General features: G+C 37.3%; 1 non-coding gene across 1 annotated transcript; it reads right to left on the bottom strand.

The window, feature by feature from the left end:
• Nucleotides 1–1,384: 1,384 nt before the first annotated feature.
• LOC136312355 (U6 spliceosomal RNA) lies at nucleotides 1,385–1,489 on the bottom strand. The gene has a single exon (XR_010726952.1). It is a non-coding gene; the product is annotated as a U6 spliceosomal RNA (small nuclear RNA).
• Nucleotides 1,490–19,494: the final 18,005 nt, after the last annotated feature.

The following is a 19,494-nucleotide window of genomic DNA, read 5'->3' as shown; positions in this document are numbered from 1 at the left end:
GCTGAAGCCCGCGACCTTGGGGCCTCGAACCTGGGTCTTCCGCATCCCAGTCTGATGCTCTATCCACTATGCCACTGCCTGGTCAGGCACAAATAGGTTTTTTGATTCCACTAACGGAGTTGGGGCAAAAAGTGCTATGACCTGCTGCCTGTGTTCAGTTGGTGATTACTCTGTACTATGAAATAGAGTTATAAATTAAGCTTTACCTGTTTACTTTCTCACAAGTCATCACTAAGATACCTTTGAAAAGGAACATACAATTTGTAAAAAGCAATGGGTTATTCTTATTTATTCTTTTCTTTTTCCAGTCTTTCTCTGCATTGATTTTAATGTAGGAATTGTTGATTATTTACTGATTACACATTAATTTTCAGTTACCAAGGCACAGTGCTTCTGTACTATTAACTCAGCATGCTTGTTTTGCAAATGAAGTCCCTATCCCCTGATTTAGAGCAACATCAAAAAGAGAGGCTGTCTTGTAGCCAGTGGGAGCCAGGCCATACAATGGCTGGAGAGCTGACCATCTACTCCCTGAGCCCTGGCTCTGTCTGCCCCATGAGTAATTCAATTAAATATTTTTGAGCTTTATTCTCCTTATGTGTAAATGGGAAATAGAAATGTCTGCCCTGTCAACATTCCAGGTTCCTGAAAGGATCAAATAACAAAATACTTACAGAAGTGCTTCATACTTGAAAGATATTAAATCTGTATTCATCATTTTACTTTCACTGATTTCCAGAAAGAATTTTAGTTCAGTTACAACTAAAGGTTCATAGGCAGTTGGAGCATTAAAGCAAAGATAAAAAGCTAGTGTCATATAAGAAAAATAGCAAATAATTGTTCCAGGAAAGCTTATGTTGAGAATAGTTCTATCAATTGAACACTAATTTTAGCTTTTAACTTTCAGGCAGCTAAGGCAATACACAAAACACCATTAGACACATGACTCTCCTTAATTTACAAAATGAATCATGTTGGTTTATTAGGAGAGAAAAAATTTTTCTTACCATTAAACTCTAAGAATTGTGGGTGAAGTGTTTTCTGAGCACACTCCTGTCTACTTTTTCCAGTCTCCGTGCAGTTAGGATGTGAGCCTGGCCCACAAAACCTTCCTTGTATCTTCCTTCACTCCCACTCCACTAGCTCAATGCAAGGCAAGCACAGAAGGCAGATGTGAGAAGGCGCCTGGGTCCCTGAATCCCTGCTTGAAGCTGCCCACCAATTAGGAATAGCCACTTCTACCCTATGCATGAGAAAAACAACCTCTATCATGTTTGAGCTGCTTCGCACAGTTTGCACACTCTATAAAGATTAAGATGTTCTCATTCGCAAGTTGACTGGATAACATAATACTCAGTGCTTTTCTTTGTTTGTTTCTTGGGTTTCGGGTTTGTTTTGCTTCATGAATTTGCCTGTCATCCTTGTGAAGAGGCCATGCTAATTTTCTCTGTATTATTCCAGTTTTAGTATGTGTAATCAAAGTGAGCACCAGAATTTTAAACTATCAGTTTTGTCTAATTTTTTAAATCCTTATCGATTGTCTCATATTTTGTCAGAAAGGAGCAAAATCTAACAGTTCTAAGGAAAGGGAATGAAACGAGGATGGTGATTTTATTTATGTGTTTGAGGTGGTAATTCCTTGTGCAGAATGGAAAAAAGCATGAGATGAGACTAGTTCTAGAACATGAGACATGTCCAGGAATTCCCGCTCATTTGAGTAACTTGATAGTGAAGATATAATGGGCAATGAGAAGACTATTCCTTAATGAACTAGGAGGGGTCCTGAGAGTTTAGCAATAAGGACAAGTATTGGAAAAGTAGAAAAGAACTAAATCTTGTTTTCTTGATCGCCCTCAGAGAATAGCCTGCTTGGCTGGGTGTCATAACCCTCGACTTTGACCTGTTGGAGCAGTAAAGCACTGTTGATGGACCCTGTTGTAGAATGTGTCTACAGACATCTTGGGAATTTTATAAAGACAATCAAGCAGGAGGATGTCATATATTCTGTGGACCTACTCATTTTCTTCTACTTCAAGCACAATTTTCAGACCTGCACAATGGTTTCCTAAACTCTGGTCCTTTGAGATAAAGTTAGCACAAGTGTACTATGTTTAGATTCCATTTATCCCCAAAACAAATTTGTTCTGAGAGCATCTCTGGAACATCTCTGAGGACTTCCTGCTTAGATTTTTACTATGCCTTTCTCACAGTGAACTGTTTTTGGCCTTTCCTACTTTGAGTATAAACACCCTACTTTTAAGTGGGTTTAGGAGATTTCAATTCTAGCTATTTAAAATCTAAAGGTTTAGCAAGACTTGGGTAAATGGTAGCATGGAGAAGACAGGAAAGGGCCAGCCCTTGGCTCTGGGCCCATAACCTGGGCCAAACAGATGCATAAGGAGGTGATGCAGACACAGTTGTTGACAGAGGCAGGTCAGGAACCAATCTAGAAGTAGGGGCAAATTATAGTCCCAGGTAAAACAGGCAGCAGGGCACTTAAGATCAGAGGGAAGAATGTCCTGCCATGCAGAGGTCAATAGTGAGGAATTACAAAAAAACAAACAAACAAAATATACTCAAACAGCTACAGAGCCAGATGCTAGTAAGAAACTCAATATATGTCAGTCTCAATGAGACTTCCCCAACATTCCATTTCCCTTGGCCCATAGTTTCTACTTCTTGACCTTTCTAAAAAATCAGCAAATCACAGCCAGACAACAGCTGACTTTTGGAGTACCTAAGAAAATGTAAAATATAGATGACATGGAAATAATATAATATCCAAAGACCCTGTCATTTTCCTAAGCATGATAAGTGCTACAGGAAAGTTTAACAGCCATTTTACAATTCAATGAATAATACAAGTTTCCCTCCTTTCAAGCTGACATATAACTTTTTGGATACCATCACTTAAAAAAATGAAATCAACAAGTTTTTTTCTAATACATTTACCCAGGTAACTTTTTGTTGTTGTTGTTGTTGTTCTAAAGAGGACCAAGGCATCAATTAAAATATTTTGAATGAAGCCTGACCAGGTGATGGCACAGTGGATAAAGTATTGGATTGGGATGGGGAGGACCCAGGTTCGAGACCCCCGAGGTCACCAGCTTGAGCGTGGGCTCATCTGGTTTGAGCAAAAAGCTCACCAGCTTGGAACCAAGGTCGCTGGCTTGAGCAAGGGGTTACTCATTCTGCTGAAGGCCCATGGTCAAGGCACATATGAGAAAGCAATCAATGAACAACTAAGCTGTCACAACAAAAAAATAATGATTGATGCTTCTCATCTCTCTCTGTTCCTGTCTGTCTGTCCTTATCTATCCCTCTCTCTGACTCTCTGTCTCTGAAAAAAAAAATTGAATGTTTATAAAATAAAAAGTAGGAAATAAAAAATGGTGCTTTTGAGATCTTTGACATAAATTGATGTCTTTGAAAATCTTATTACCCCCATTTACTACCACTACTAAAAGGAATGTAGAAGTATAGTTGTCTTATTAGAAGTTTAAGAATATATAAATTAGAATCAAGACATTAGAGACCGTGGGGTTCAACCTCTACTCACTGAACATGTGATACTTGACAAGTCCTCTGCAGACAATATCTCACTTAATCCTCACAACAACCTTATTATCTTCCTGTTAAAAATAAAAGAAACTGAGACCAAAGAGGTTAAGTGATTTGTAGTCAGGTTATAACTGGAAAGGCTGGAATTCAAACACTAAGTGATTATGACTCATTTGTACCATCACACAGTAAACGTAAGCATTACTTACTTTATTCCTAAATTTTACTACTAAGATTTATATGGTACGTGATATTTCATTTGGAAATATGTGTGAAACATTTGCAACACAACTGAAAGACCCAATTTTCTATTTTTCAATTAAGCATCATCACTGCTATTAAAGAAAATGAACTTTACATAATGTCTGACAACTCTTCAGTCCCAAATAAGCAAACTGCATTTAAAAAAAAGAGAAATAAAAGTTTCTAGTATCAAAACCTCAGCATTTCTAAGATTGTGTCTTCAGTGATTGTGCTACAAATCACTGCCTTTAGAGTTCTGTGTTACAAGACAGCTGCTGAGGGCAATTTTTCCTTTTATAGTTATATCTATATCCATAGTCTGTGAGCCTAATGCTCAACACAGATGGGCTGCACTCCATTGAATCGCATTCTTCTCTAGGTGTCCATGATTTTTTGGAAATCACATTAGGTCAAGGGCCTAACTTTTAGGCTACTTGCCATTGAATTATTTCATTCTCTGTGTGTTCAGTCTGTTAAAAATGGACAGACTTCATTTTCTTTCTTGAAAGTACACCTGTAAAGCTCAATTTTATTTTTGACACACAGAGAGTCAGAGAGAGGGACAAACAGAAAGGGAAAGAGATGAGAAGCATCAATTCTTCGTTGCGGTATCTTAGTTGTCCTTTGATTGTTTGTTCATTGATTGCTTTCTCATATGTGTGTTGATGGAGGGGCTACATCAGAGAGAGTGACCCCCTGCTCAAGCCAGTGACCTTGGGCTTCAAGCCAGCAAACTTTGGGCTCAAGCCAGCTACCATGGGGTCATGTCTATGATCCCATGCTCAAGCTGTGACCATGGGGTTTTGAACCTGGATCCTCCATGTCCCAGTCCAATGCTCTATTCATTCACTGCACCACTGCCTGGTCAGGCTCGATTATTTTTTAAAACTGTCATTAAATTCTCTATTTCATACAAGCTCTGTACTACAGTTTCTTCTCCCATCAGTAACACATGATTTCCCAACTAGTAATTTCAAAATAACTGGTCTGACCTTTAAAAGGTACATTGAGAAAAAGAAAGAAAGAAAGAAAGAGAGAAAGAAAGAAAGAAAGAAAGAAAGAAAGAAAGAAAGAAAGAAAGAGAAAGAAAGAAAGAGAGAAAGAAAGAGAGAGAAAGAAAGAAAGAGAGAAAGAAAGAGAGAGAGAGAAAGAAAGAAAGGAAGGAAGGAAGGAAGGAAGGAAGGAAGGAAGGAAGGAAGGAAGGAAGGAAGGAAGGAAGGAAGGAAGGAAGGAAGGAAGAAAGAAAAGAAAGAAAGAAAGAAAGAAAGAAAGAAAGAAAGAAAGAAAGAAAGAAAGAAAGAAAGAAAGAAAGATGGAAGAACGGCTTCCTTCTTCCTTCTTCTTCCTTCTTGCTCCTTCTAAAAAACTACTTGGGCCCACAAAGACCCCTCTTCCAGCAACATTAGCATAACAATGGCCCTTCTCAAGCAGGAAGATAATTAGCAGTTTCACCTGGCAGCACCATTTTCAACGATAAAAGTGAGCAAACTCAAAAATTATATTTTACAAACTCATTTGCCCAACAAAACTCCATTTTCTTGTTTGGAGACATTAAAAGAGCAGCTGCAAGGTTTTCATCTCAATGAAGTGCTCCCTTCTGAAAGCCACCTTCCCAGCAGTGTAGACTGGTTTGTTCCATCTGTTCCTGCTGCTTTTTTGTATGTTTCCTGGCAACCAAGTTAGAGCCAGCCACAACTTTTTCTTTTCTCCTCCCCCATCCCCTTGACTGACCCAAAGGTTCCAATATATAATGTAAATGCTGAGACTTTTTTTAAAAGAACAATTCAGCCCACACTTCTCATTAAATTTTATCACTGTATTAAAGGCAACTTTTATAAATATATTTTCTATGAAGCATGTCATATACTATAAAATAATATGATCAGTCCAAAAAAAGTATGACATTCAGGAATTATACATTTTACACATAAGAAATATTATTTTCCTATTTAATAAGAAGTCATTCCTTATAGTCTCTTTGCCTTAGTTTCCATGTATTTAAAATGAGGATGGTTTAAAAAGGTTTTCAATTCACTGAAAATATGAAGAAAAACACAGCAAAACATAATATGGTAAACCTCTTGAAAGAACTACTAACAGTACTCTCACTGGTTTAGCTATTATTAATAAAAAGGAGGAAAAAAGAAGAAAAATTTACTCTTTTTTTTAGTATTTACCATGTGCCAGACACTACAGTAAGCACTTCTATTCCTTATCTTGTTTAAGCTTCAGAACAACCCTACAGGCAAATAAGATCACTGGCCCCATTGTATAGATGCAGCGACAAGTAAATGCCAGAGGGCACATGGTTAGAAAGGTGTGGAACACAGCAGCTTGCTTGGCTTGCTTCTGGAACCCCAACTACAGATAAAGTCCCCCTATGCACCTTATTTTCATCTCTGTAACACTGAAAATTCTTACTAAATATTCTCTAAGTCCTTTCCTTACTATCATTCTATGAGCTGGGTTCACAAGGCACATGGTGATACGCAGTGAATTTCCTACAACACAGAGAAGGTAGTATCCTAGACATTCCTATGCCAGCTTTGGAAAATAAGTGAATTCCATTTATGCATTCATTAATTCATCCACCTCTCTGTCCATTTATTAAAAACCTACTCTATGTCAATCCCTGCATTGGACCTGGGACCTACCCAGAGGGATTGATAGTTTTTCAGGAGAAATTACCTGTCTAGTTCATCTCATCTTACGCTGACCCCATCCTCTTGCAGTTCACAGAGCTGTGTTGAAAAGGATTCTGGAGCCAGATCTAGGCTCAGAGGAAAAGAGTGGCGTTATAGATTACAGATGTGTGTCAGAAGCACAGAAAGGCAGAAGGGACATGTTTACCATAACCCCCCCCCCTTTTATTTGGTTTAACCCTTCATGCAAGTTAGAAAACCATTTTTAAGCCCTAATATTATAAATTCCCCTAAATTGTCTTACATAAGAACAAAATTGTGCCATCCTAACTTGTAAATTACTAATAGTTTTGATCAGCTGAATCTGTCCTATAAATGTTTCTAAAATTATTTTATAGTGGTGTTCCAGGGAGTTGGGCTTTGTTCAGTAACAGACACCAATGAGGGAAGGAAGAGGAAATAGAGAAAATATTCTGGGAAGCTGCACCAGGAGAAGAAGGTACCACTGTCTGATGATAAAACACTCTCAAAATTCTCTTACTGTGCTAAGACAGCCAGACTGTCTGGTCCACTGAGCCTTCATAAAGATGCAGCTGTAAACATTTTCATTAGTCAAAACAGAAAACTCTATTGAGCAAGTAACAAGCTACTATAGACGTTAATCAATTGACACCATTTTCTTTTTGTGAAATTATGGCATTAGAAATAACTCTTGATCATCAGAACGTCAATGGCTTTAAACTTTTTTGTAACTGTGTGGTTACTTTTCAGGTTAAGCTTGCACAACCCTGTAAAATCCATAACTAGCCTCTTGACTCTGCTGAGATTTATCTTCTTGCTTTTCATGAAGCAGCTATGATTTCGTGAATATCTGCCACATGCCCACTCCAATACTAGGCTCTTTGGAGAATGGCGTAGTAATGGATTCTGTGCTCCTAAGGAGTAGATAATTTATTTAGGAGAGAATGCTAACAAAAGAACCAACACTTGCTCCCTTCTCTTGTGGAGACTACCTAACTCACTAGCATACCAGAGAGCTAAGCACCCATGAGAATAAGGCAAGCCAATATATTCCCTCTCTTTTGCTTCCTATAGAACCTCGGGACTGACTCACTCTCCCTATTGAACAGCACTCCCATGTGTGCACTTATCACAACTCCCCAGTCAACCCCTAATCCCTGCTCTCTTTCTCCCGGTCATTTATACTCTCTGACATAAATGCAGGCCTTGTCTTACCTCTAATTCCCCTTCCCTAGATTTGCCCTTCCTTCAGACTGAAACCTAGTCTTACTAATGTCTTTAATCTTTGCCTAGAATTCTTCTAATACCTCCTCAGTTTAACTAAAACGTATTTCCCTTACCAATCCCATTTCCCACCAAACCATTTCAAATTGAAGCTGCTTCTTGTTCCAGCCCTTATCTCTCGGGGCCAGTAGAAGGGTGGCTTCCCATGGTCTTGCTTTTTGAACATGGGCCTTCCCAGCATGGCCTCAGTGGCCAAACCTCCCAGGGCTCATTCTGAAACACAACTCACTCCTTGCAGAGTCTGAGGGAAAGAAACACCAGCCCTACCTTTGGCAGCTTTTAAGCCTTCAATAAATATTAGTTTCTTTCCTTCCTTGTTCCTGATCCTCCTAGTTTGAATTAATTACTCCTTCCACTCTGCAACCACAGCATTTTGGCTGTGCTTTAATCACAGTGCTTTTTCTTTCTGCCTTGCAATATAATTAGTTGCCTGTGTATCTCTCTTTCTGCCTACATTAACTTCCTAAGGACAAGGATGGTACCTCACTGGTGGTGCCTAGAGCCTTACCCTACCAATGAAGAGCTTTGTATAAACTACATTACGTATAGCAGTGTAAACTCATTTGTAAAATAAGATGGCTGGAAAGTAAAATTCACCCATAGCTTCGAGTTTGCAGAGCAAGGTCCTGGGAATAGATGGCATTGGGTCAAAAGCGGAGGCAGAATTTGTTAAAAAAGAAAATGAGGGAAACAAAATTTAAGATTGCCTATTCAAGGCAATTATAATACACTATACAAGCACTCTTGAAACAAAGCATTAATTTTTTTATATGCACACCATTTCTATGTAAGACAAAACACTGTGTTGAGGCCTCCTCTGGGCTGGCACCTCTCTGGGCACCAGAAAAGCAAAGATGAATGAGATACAGCCCCAGTCCACCATTACTCAAAGACACAGACAACAGCAAATGCTGGTGTTAATCTGATGTTTTGACAAGCAGGTCCCCTCTAAGTTTTAGGCAACACAATGTTTGCCTTATTCTCATCTGTTGAACAATGTCCAAAGTAAAAAAACTATTTTCATAGCAGCATGTGTCAGATTTTTTCAAGTGTTTGAACACTGAGGATTTATGATTTCGTGATATTCTAAAATGTATGGCCAGTACTCGTGGCCATCATGGCCATGCACGCGCAGGTTCTCATTAAATTCAGATGTCTGTAAAGAAAGAGTGGAGCTAAAAAATGGCGGGCCATTTCTTTATTAAAGTCTCCCACCAGCCAACAAGCAAACAGGCAGGGAAAACACTCCCTTTCATTCAGGGCTCCCAAAGCCTGACACATTCTCTGGTTCCACAACCAGGAGAATCTTTTCTGGATCCTCCTAGATTCAAAGCCCCCACCAGTCTCAGCAGAGCTCTCAAAAGCCCCTCGGCTCTGGTTCCCCATCTGCACACCTTCTCTCTCTCTGCAAGACTGGCTTCTTCTTCAGCACTCTGCATTCTCTCTGCTTTTACTCTGCAAACATGGCTTCTCTCTTCCATTTCTTCAAAACTTTCTGGTTTGAAAATCTCTCCTCTAGCAAACATTAGCAAAACAATGGCTTTTCCCAAGCAGGAAGGTAATTTGCAATTTCACAGATCACAATTACCTGGTGCTGCCTAGCCCCTAATGCCAACTATAAAGCAAACAAACATAAAAGTCATATTTTACAAACTTATTTGACAAACATAAAGCAACTAAATGTGTAATCCTGTAATAAATTGCTTATCATTGTATTTTAAGTTTTCATCTAAGCAAAGAGTGGTGGCCAAACTAAAAAAATATATGGAAATGAAATGCAAAATTGAGAAAATTTCAATTATTGATTTAAATATTCCTACCCTTTTGAAAAAGGCCACTGCAGTTTGATCAGTAAGCACATAGGACCCACTGAACTGAATATTGAGAATCAGTGTTTAAAAAAAAAAATTTCAAGTTCAGTCTTTTAATGCAAATGCTGATGGGTCTTTCCAATAGTTAATTACTTTCGAGTACCTCTCCTCTTTGCTTTAACAAATCCTTCTCTTTGAAATCCAAGGTTCAAGGTTGCAGGTGGACTTGTTGTTTGCCAGCAAGGCTTTCACTAGGAGCTACTTCCTGTGCAATTGCACTGAACTCGGTTACCAAACACCTTTATGTTGCCTGAGAGAACACTGCCTTTTATTCTACTTGGAACTTTAGAACAGTTTGTCAAAGTCACCTTGATATTGAATACTGCATCCATGTATAGAACCACTAAAAAATAGTCATAAAATCATTGCATGAAAGGAGTCACTGAAAATCCGGTAAACATTTATTGACTTCTTCTTTGAAGAAAGAAAAAAAAACAGGTAGTTAAGAAATGAACAATTACTGAATTCCTAGTATATATCATGTACTGTGTTAGGCACTTTCACAAATGCTGTTTTATTAAACCTCATGATATACCTGCAAAATACTTAATATTGTCCCAATTTTTTTATGATGATGAAACTAAACAATATAAAATTTAGTTATATTGCCCAACTTCACATAACTGGTAAATTGTATAATACAATAATGTCATGGTAAGTTCTCGGTAACACTTTACACTAATTTTTTGTCATTTAGTTCTCTTTGAAAACTTATGATGTGGGCACTATTATGGTCACCATTTTATAAAGAAACTGAGGTTACACAGATTAAATAATTTGTCCAATATCATCTAGAAAAGAAGTAGCAAAGCTAAAATGCAAAACTCAGAATCTTGTGTTCTTCATAGTGTAAAACCCTGTACAGTATAATCTGCTAAATATCATAGTAAATTCTAATCCAGTTTGAGAGCTGAGCTGTGTGAAAAGTGAGACACCAATAGAGCATGGCCCAAGGAATAAAGTCAAAGGTGCTTAGAATCTGGAGTCTGAATAGCAGGCTCAAGTCTTGGGCTCTCACTATCAACCCTATAGTCTTAGGAAAACTGATTCATTTCTTAAAAAATGAAAACAGCAATATTGTATATCTCATAGATTAATTTTAAGGTTAAAATGAGATCACATAGAGAATACTGTCTGGAAATTGAAAGAACATCATACACATGAATCAGTATTAATATTATCACATAGTCAGAAAAAAGAAAATTCCTCCAAACTCAAGGAGATCAGGTAAGAACTCACAGAGGGATTAGAATATTGTAATTGTAAAACAGAATGAAGCAAAATAATCCATGTCGTGACACTTTATATTGAAGCCAAGATTTTATGATCATTTTTATTGCTTCTAGGACATTCTAATGTCTAAATGCATTCCATATCAACATTTTCCAGGTTAGTCATTAATACAATGTATGTGTGTGGTTTTCAACACCTGAAAAAGCATTTTCTCCCTTAGAATGAGTCACAGCTAATGATAACTACAGAAGTCTTCTCTAAGAAGAACTGGTCTGTCTGGCACTGTCTGAATCTAGTTTTAATGACATCAGAAATGGCTCTTTTCTGTAGCCAAAATAGTAAAGCTACTTACTATCTGTCATAAAATGACTTTCTTAGACAATCTGAGAGCCCAAATCTCATAATAAGATGTTTTGCTTATAAAGCATTAAAAACTCTATTCTACAAAGGAAGTGGATTTTAATTCAATGTAGACTTTCTGAATGGTTTAGCTTCAAGGAAATATTACATATGCATATGCACATACATATACAGTATATATACATATACATGTACACAAGGAAAGACAGAGAGATAAAGACAGAGAGGAGAGTACAGGAGATGTGTGAAAGTGTGGTTTCTCAGACAAGTGGCCTAATAAACTACAGAAGATAGTGGGAAATCCTAGTGCTTTTGATGATCACTGGTCACTAATTGGCTGGCAGAGATATTATTTGGAAATAAAAATATCTCCCAAAGAAAATATATAATGAGACAAGAGCTCTAAGGTCAGAATCAGGAGACCTGGATTGAAATGCAATCCCCACCATGTCTATATGACTCTGGACATTGACCTTCTTGAGAAGTCACAGTCATACATGGAGATAATTCCTACATGCTCATTTCAGATACTGGCTTTGAGGCTCCAATGTGATCCTATCTGTGGAAACATTTGCTCACCAAAAAGGATATGTAAATATCTGTTGGTTGGTCATTCATTCATTTTATAACATTTTTATGTGATTTAACATGTGTAGTCATAACATTGGTGAAAGCCATGATTCTCAGTCATGGGCCTTAATAGTGCCTTCAAAAGACACATCTAAGTTACAAAGATAAAAACAGATTCAAATTGAAAGCTTGGAAAACGATTCTTCAGGCAAATAATATCCATAGAAAAGCAAGAGTAGCCATACTCACATCTGACAGTGCTGACTTCAAGATAATAAAGGTAACCAGAGACAAAGATGGACATTCCATAATGATAAAGGGGACATTATATCAAGAAGACATAACACTTCTTAATATATATGCACCAAACCAGGGAGAGCCAACATATATAAGACATTTACTAACTGATCTAAAAGTACAAACCAAAAAGAATATAATCATACTTGGAGAACTCAATACACCATTGATGGCTTTAGATCATTATCCAAACAGTAAATCCATAAAGAAATATCAGCCTTAAATAAAACACTAGAACAAATGGACATAATAGACATCTACAGGACATTTCATCCCAAAACGTCAAAATATACATGTTTCTCCAACGTACATGGAACATTCTCAAGAATAGACCATATGCTGGGCCACAAAACTAACATCAACAAATTCAGAAAGATTGAAATTATACCAAGCATATTCTCTGACTATAAGGCTTTGAAACTAGAATTCAACTTCAAAAAAGAAGTTAACACACCTACAAAACTGTGGAAATTAAACAACATACTTCTAAAAAATGACTGGGTCAAAGAAGAAATAAAAGAAGAGATCAAAAGATATATACAGATAAAAGAAAATGACAACATGACAGATCAGAATCTCTGGGATGCAGCAAAAGCAGTAATAAGAGGGAAGTTCATATAATTACAGGCTTTTATGAAAAAACAAGGGAGAATCCAAGTAAACAACCTAACATTACATCTTATAGAACTAGAAAAAGAAGAACAAAGGCAACCCAAAACCAGCAGAAGAAAGGAAATAATAAAAATTAGAGCAGAAATAAATGAAATAGAGAACAGAAAAACTATAGAAAAAATTAATGCAACAAAGAGGTTCTTTGAAAAGATCAATAAAATCAACAAACCCCTGGCAAGACTCACTAAGGAAAAAAGAGAAAAGACTCATATAAACAAAATCCAAAATAAAAGAGGAGAAATTACCACAGATATCATAAATATACAAATGATTATTGCAGAATACTATAAAAAACTATATGCCACCAAATTCAACAATCTAGAAGAAATGGATAAACGCCTAGAACAATACAATCTTTCTACACTGAATTGTGAAGAACTAGAAAGCGTAATAAGACCGATAAGCAGGAGAAAATAGAAACAACTATCAAAAACTTCCCCAAAAATAGAAGTCTGGAACCAAATGGCTATACTAGTGAATTCTACCAAACATTCAAATATTTGGTTCCTATCCTTCTCTAAGTCTTCCAAAAAATTAAAGAAGAAGCAATACTTCCAAACACATTTTATAAGGCCAACATAACCTTCATACCAAAACCTGGCAAGGACAACACAAAAAAAGAAAACTATAGACCAATATCTCTAATGAATACAGATTCAAAAACCTTAAACAAAATACTAGCAAATCAGATACAACAACATATTTAAAAAAAATCATAATGGCCAAGTGGGATTCATCCCAGAAACACAAAGATGGTTCAACATACCATCTTTGGGAAGTTCATATAATTACAGGCTTTTATGAAAAAACATAATACACTATATCAACAAAACAAAGAACAAAAACCATATGGTCCTATCAATAGATGCAGAAAAGGCATTCAATAAAATACAACATTCTTTTATGTTTAAAACACTCAACAAAATGGGTATAGAAGAAAAATACCTCAATATAATAAAGGTCATTTACAACAAATCATCAGCTAATATCATACTAAATGGTAAAAAGCTGAAAACTTTTCCTCTACAATCAGGAACAAGACAACGCTGCCCATTCTCTCCATTTCTATTCAACATAGTGCTGGAAGTTCTAGCCAGAGCAATCAGACAAGAGAAAGAAATAAAAGACATTCACATTGGGAAAGAAGAAGTAAAGGTTTCACTTTTTACAGATCATATGATCCTGTATATAGAAAACCTCAGACACCACAGAAAGGCTATTAGAAATAATACACCAATACAGTAAGGTCGCAGGATACAAATTTAACATACAGAAGTCTATTGCTTTCTTATATACCAACAATGAAACCTCAAAAAAGAACTCAAAAATATAATCCCCTTTACAGTTGCAACAAAAAAAATAAAATACCTAGGAATAAACATAATAAAAAATATAAAGAACCTATGTACTAGCCCTGGCCGTTTGGCTCAGCGGTAGAGCGTCGGCCTAGCGTGCGGAGGACCAGGGTTCGATTCCCGGCCAGTGCACACAGGAGAAGCGCCCATTTGCTTCTCCACCCCTCCGCCGCGCTTTCCTCTCTGTCTCTCTCTTCCCCTCCCGCAGCCAAGGCTCCATTGGAGCAAAGATGGCCCGGGCGCTGGGGATGGCTCTGTGGCCTCTACCTCAGGTGCTAGAGTGGCTCTGGTCGCAACATGGCGACGCCCAGGATGGGCAGAGCATCGCCCCCTGGTGGGCAGAGCGTCCGCCCCTGGTGGGCGTGCCGGGTGGATCCCGGTCGGGCGCATGCGGGAGTCTGTCTGACCGTCTCTCCCCGTTTCCAGTTTCAGAAAAATGAAAAAAAAAAAAAAAAAAAAAAAGAACCTATGTACTAAAAACTACCGAGCATTATTAAAGTAAATTGAAAAAGACACAATGAAACAAAAAAATATTTCTTGTTTGTGGATAGGAAGAATAAATATAGTTAAAATGGCCATATTGCCCAAAGCAATATACAAATTTAATGCAATTCCACCAAAATTCAAATGTCATTTTTTTAAAGAAATGGAACAAAAAATCATCAGGTTTATATGGAACCATAAAAAACCTTGAATAACCAAAGTAATTCTAAGAAAAAAAAATGAAGCAGGAAGCATTGCTATACCTGACTTCAAACTATACTACAGAGCAGGGGTCCCCAAACTTTTTACACAGGGGGCCAGTTCACTGTCCCTCAGACCGTTGGAGGGTTGGACTATAAAAAAAAAACTATGAAAAAATCCCTATGCACACTGCACATATTTTAAAGTAAAAAAAACAAAACAGGAACAAATACAATATTTAAAATAAAGAACAAGTAAATTTAAATCAACAAACTGACCAATATTTCAATGGGAACTATGCTCCTCTCATTGACCACCAATGAAAGAGGTGCCCCTTCCGGAAGTGCAGTGGGGGCCGCATAAATGGCCTCAGGGGGCTGCATGTGGCCTGCGGGCCGTAGTTTGGGGATCCCTGCTACAGAGCCACGATAATCAAAACAGCATAATACTGGCAGAAAAATAGACACACAGACCAATGGAATAGAATAGAGAACTCAGAAATAAAACCATATATATATATATATATATATATATATATATATATATATATATATATCTCCCTTTTTTTTTTTAGAGGGCTGTGATATGCTCCTAGGAAAAGAGTGGTTGTGAGGATATTTATTATAATAATATTAGCATATTCTGCTAGGAAAAATAATGCAAAAGGACCTGCTGCATATTCAACATTAAAGCCGGATACAAGTTCTGATTCTCCTTCTGTTAGGTCAAAGGGTGCTCGATTAGTTTCGGCTAGAGTGGAGATAAATCATATTATGGCTAGGGGTCATGCGGGAATAATTAGTCATAGGTATTCTTGGGTAGTGATAAGAGTAGACAGTGTGAAAGAACCGCTTATCAATAATACGGATAGGAGAATAATAGCTAGAGTTACTTCATAGGAAATAGTTTGTGCTACTGCTCGTAGGGCTCCAATTAAAGCATATTTTGAGTTTGAGGCTCAGCCTGATCATAGAATAGCGTACACAGCCAGGCTAGATATAGCTAGTATAAATAGAATGCCTAAGTTTATATTAATAAGGGGGTATGGTATTGGGAGAGGAATTCATATGGTTAGGGCTAGTGTTAGGGCCAGAATAGGGGCGATAATAAATATTGAGATTGATGATGTGAGGGGTCGAAGGGGTTCTTTGGTAAATAATTTTACTGCGTCTGCGATTGGTTGAAGCAGGCCGTAAGGTCCAACGACGTTTGGGCCTTTTCGTAGTTGTATATATCCTAATACTTTACGCTCTAATAGAGTTAGAAATGCTACGGCTAGTAGAACGGGTACAATTATCAATAATAAGTTAATTAAGAACATTTTGTTAGGAAGAGGAATTGAACCTCTGGTTATAAAGGTTTAAGTTTTATGCATTTACCAGGCTCTGCCACCCTAACAAATCCTGGTCTAGGGTGAATTAGTTATATGCGCTATCAGATTAATATTGTAGTATCTGTTGGCTTGAGGGCGCGTGAATGAAGTGGGCCCTGCCTCTCTTGTCCTTTCGTACTGGGGGAGGCCTAAAATAGATAGAAACCGACCTGGATTACTCCGGTCTGAACTCAGATCACGTAGGACTGTTAATCGTTGAACAAACGAACCCTTAGTAGCGGCTGCACCACTAGGATGTCCTGATCCAACATCGAGGTCGTAAACCCTATTGTCGATATGGACTCTTGAATAGGATTGCGCTGTTATCCCTAGGGTAACTTGGTCCGTTGATCAAATTTTTTGGATCAATAAATGATGGTATTTTTTTGACTTGTAGATCTAAATATTAATCACTCGGAAGTTGTATTTTATTCCGAGGTCACCCCAACCCAAATTACTAGTCTAAATAGAGTTATATTAGATCATATTGATTAGTATTAATTCTCTTTAAACTAGTTAATTAAAGCTCCATAGGGTCTTCTCGTCTTATTATACTATCCCCTCCTCTTCACGGGGAGGTCAATTTCACTGATTGGGAGTAAGAGACAGTTGAACCCTCGTGTGGCCATTCATACAAGTCCCTATTTAGAGAACAAATGATTATGCTACCTTTGCACGGTCAGGATACCGCGGCCGTTAAACTTATGTCACTGGGCAGGCAGGACCTCTAATACTAATAAGGCTAGAGGCGATGTTTTTGGTAAACAGGCGGGGTTCGTGCTTGCCGAGTTCCTTTTACTCCTTTTAATCTTTCCCTTGATTGCAGTCCTGTGTTGGGTTAACAAATTTTGATATAAGGAATTTATTTTTAGCGTAAGCTTAGTGATTTGTTAACTATCAGTGAAGTATTCGTTCTGATATACACTTGTGCTGGGAGAAGTTATTCTTGTTACTCATATTAACAGTATTGCTTCTATTTAATAATAGAATAGTCCAGTTTAATATTAGGAGTTTTTAAATATGCTTGTAATTAAGATGGAAAAGTTGTTGAGCTTGAACGCTTTCTTAATGGGTGGCTGCTTTTAGGCCAACTATGGTATATTGAATAATTACTCTCTAATAGAGGTTGTACCCTGAGTCCAATGGGCTGTACCCCCTTGGGCTATAATATAAATCTACGTTAGATTTATGAGTATTTTTAGTAGATTTATACTTGAACTAAAATTCGTTAACTGGACAACCAGCTATCACCAGGCTCGGTTGGTTTGTCACCTCTATCTAAAGATCTTCTCACTATTTTGCCACATAGATGAGTTTGCCCCATGTTGGGCTGTCCTTAGATAGCTCGTCTGGTTTCTTTATCAAAGAAGCCAAAAACACACAATGGAGAAAAGAAAGTCTCTTCAATAAATGGTGCTGGAAAAACTGGAAAGCCAAATGCAAAAGAATGAAACTTGACTACAGTTTGTCTCCTTGCACAAAAATTAATTCAAAATGGATCAAAGACCTAAAAAGATAGGATTTGAAACAATAAATTACTTAGAAGAAAACAAAGGTACTAAACTCATGGACCTTAGCAGTAGAGAACATTGTATGAATTTGACCCCAAAGGCAAAAGAAGTAAAGGCAAAAATAAATGAATGGGACTACATCAGACTAAGAAACGTTTGCACAGCAAAAGAAACTGTAAACAAAACAAATAGCCAACTAAATGGGAGATGGTATTTTAAAACAACAGCTCAGATAAGGGGCTAATATCCAAAATATATAAAGAACTTACAAAACTCAGCAACAAAAAAGCAAATAATCCAATAAATAATGGCAAGAAGACATGAACAGACACTTCTACCAAGAACAAATACAAATGGCCAACAGATATATGAAAAAATGCTCATCTTCACTAGCTATTAGAGAAATGCAAATCAAAAGTACAATAAGATACAACCTCACACCTGTTAGATTAGCTATTATCAACAAGACAGGTAATAACAAGTGCTAGAGAGGCTGTGAAGAAAAAGAAACCCTCATTCACTGTTTATGGGAATGTAAATTAGTGCAACCATGATGAAAGAAATTATGGTGGTTCCTCAAAAAATTAAGAATAGAACTACCATATGACCCAGCAATCCCTCTACTGGGTTTATAACCACAAAACTTGAAAACACTGTTACGTAAAGACATATGTACCCCCATGTTCATTGCAGCATTGTTCATGGTGTTCAAGACATGGAAACAGCTGAAATGCCCTTCAATAGACGATTGGATAAGAAAGATGTGGTACATGTATACTACAGAATACTACTCAGCCATAAGAAATGATGACATTGGATCATTTACAACAACATGGATGGACCTTGATAACATTATACTGAGTGAAATAAGTAAATCAGGAAAAGCCAAGAACTGTATAATTCCATACATAAGTGGAACACAAAATTGAGACTCTTGGACATAGATAAAGGTGCAGTGGTTACCAGGGAGAGGGGAAGAAAAGAGAGGGAAGGGTGTTGGCAGAAGGGGAGGGGCTTAAAGAGAAACAAAATACAGGGTGACAGAAGAAGATTCAACTTTGAGTGATGGGTATACAGCATAATAGATGTCTAAATGATGTGGAGATGTTTTCTCTAAATCTATGTACTTTGATTGACCAATATGACCCTGTTAAATTTAATTGTCTAAATTAATTAATTAATTAATTAATTAAAAACAAAAACAAAAAAACCCTTCCCAATAGTGTGAAGAAAAAGCCTAAAAAATGAATCATAGAGGTAAAATATGTTATAAAGTACTATGTGGGTTCAGTTAAAGAAGAGATTGTTTAAATATAGCTAAGCAAGCATGGTTGATAGAGCAGAGATGGCTTTGGAAGAGGTGACAATGGACTTGGTATTATGGTTGAATTGTGTCCCAAAAGTTCTATGTTGAAGTACTCGCTCCTGGTACTGTAGAATATGACCTTATTTGGAACAGGGCCATAGCAGAAATATTAAATTAAGACAAGCTTATGGAATGAGGTGGGCCCTTAGTCCAATATGACTGTGTCCTTATAAAAAGGGGAAATTTTTACATAAATGCACATACAGATGGAATACCATGTGAAGAGAAGTTATGCTGTCACTAGCCAAGCACCTATCCGGAGCTCTGAGTAAGACCTGGATCAAATCTTTTCCTAGCACTTCCAGCCTCCAGAACTTGAGGTAACACATTTTTGTTTAAGCCACTCAGTTTGTGGTACTTTGTTATGGCAGCCCATGAAAACTAATATCGTTGGTTATAGAGCAATACAAGAAAGACAATGTATGTATAGAAGCATATGTTATTAATATGAT

This window comes from Saccopteryx bilineata, chromosome 8 (assembly GCF_036850765.1).
Source record: "Saccopteryx bilineata isolate mSacBil1 chromosome 8, mSacBil1_pri_phased_curated, whole genome shotgun sequence".
NCBI lineage: Eukaryota > Metazoa > Chordata > Mammalia > Chiroptera > Emballonuridae > Saccopteryx > Saccopteryx bilineata.
This window is presented reverse-complemented; position numbering and strand designations above follow the sequence as displayed.